Raw genomic sequence first — 1298 nt, 5'->3', positions numbered from 1 at the left:
AGCTTGTGGTGCTCTGATTGATGAGGTGGGGGTGGTGCAGGGGCAAGAGGGGAAGGAGTGGGAGCATCTTGAGCAGAGTATCAAATTTCATGATTTCATGAACCATTTCTCCATCTTCCCTCTCATGGCCTGCTTTCACTTCACTGCTAGGTAAGATGTCAGCAGCGCAGGGCTGGTGATAATCCATCCGATATCAGCAGCAACCTAAGGAATGGTGTTGCATATTTCCACTTCATTTCAAGCATCATGGTGCCCATGAATGTTCTCGCCGTGCCCTCACAAAGACAACAATGCAGGGAAACATGGAAAATGGCAGGTTCTCATCCTCCCATGCTCCAAAGTGATGGCGAGATTCCTGATTGTAATGATAAAGCATGGCTACATTGGAGAGTTTGAGATTATTAATGGCCACGGGAGTGGGAAAATAGTTGTCAATCTCACAGGCAGACTGAACAAGTGTGGTGTCATTTGATGTTCAAGTAAAGGAGCTAGAAAGGTGGCAAAATGGTCTACTGCCTTGCTGTCAGTTTGGGTCCCTCATTCTAATGACCTCAGTTGGCATCATGGACCATGAAGGAGCCAAGCAAAAACATACAGGAGGAAAAATCCTAGGATTCTTTTTCTAAACCATAATACCAGTCTATAATAAAACATTGAAACAAAAAAAAAAGAATTGGAGACAACCGCTGCATTTCCGTGAGGCACTTAATGGCAAAGGCAAGGCTTTTCTCAAACTGACTTAAACAGGCAGATTAAGCCATCGGTGAGGGCTCACATGCACTCATCTGCCTGTCCATATTGATTATCCAAGCAGGTGGTCACTCTTTCCATGGAGGTGGACGTCAAAGCAAAGGCCTGAGACACTATGGCACTCATGCTGAAGGAAAACTCCTCCAACCTCTCTCCATGTGGCTGTGTAATATCTAATTCTGTCACCAGTATCTGGGAAATCCCCATCTGTCCATCTCCGATGTCTATACACTCCACCACTGTGCTGATCTCAATGGCCTCTTCTTCTGCAGCGGTCAGGATGGCAATTAATGCAGGGCCACCCCTGGTTCTCTGCCTCTCCCTGGAGTTCTGCAAGGTGAGACAAGAGAGTTACCAGTATGAGAAATCAAATGTTTTGAGGGGATGAAAGGGCAGTATTTGTGCATAGTGACTGTGAGGGAGAAGTGTAAGATGACAGTAAGGTGAAGGTGAGTTTCAGTGCTGGCTGTTCAGGTAAGGATATGAGTAGGTGCCTCGAGAGAGAAGAGGGGCAGCTGTCAGATGTGTTGGTCTGCGGAGTGCTGTGC

At 46.7% G+C, this 1298-nt stretch overlaps 1 pseudogene; it reads left to right on the top strand.

Moving 5' to 3' along the window:
* The first annotated feature begins 246 nt into the window (after positions 1-246).
* On the top strand, positions 247-751 carry LOC144694640 (small ribosomal subunit protein uS8 pseudogene; annotated as a pseudogene).
* Positions 752-1298: the final 547 nt, after the last annotated feature.

The sequence above is a fragment of the Cetorhinus maximus genome, chromosome 20 (assembly GCF_964194155.1).
Source record: "Cetorhinus maximus chromosome 20, sCetMax3.hap1.1, whole genome shotgun sequence".
Classification (NCBI taxonomy): Eukaryota; Metazoa; Chordata; class Chondrichthyes; order Lamniformes; family Cetorhinidae; genus Cetorhinus; species Cetorhinus maximus.
This window is presented reverse-complemented; position numbering and strand designations above follow the sequence as displayed.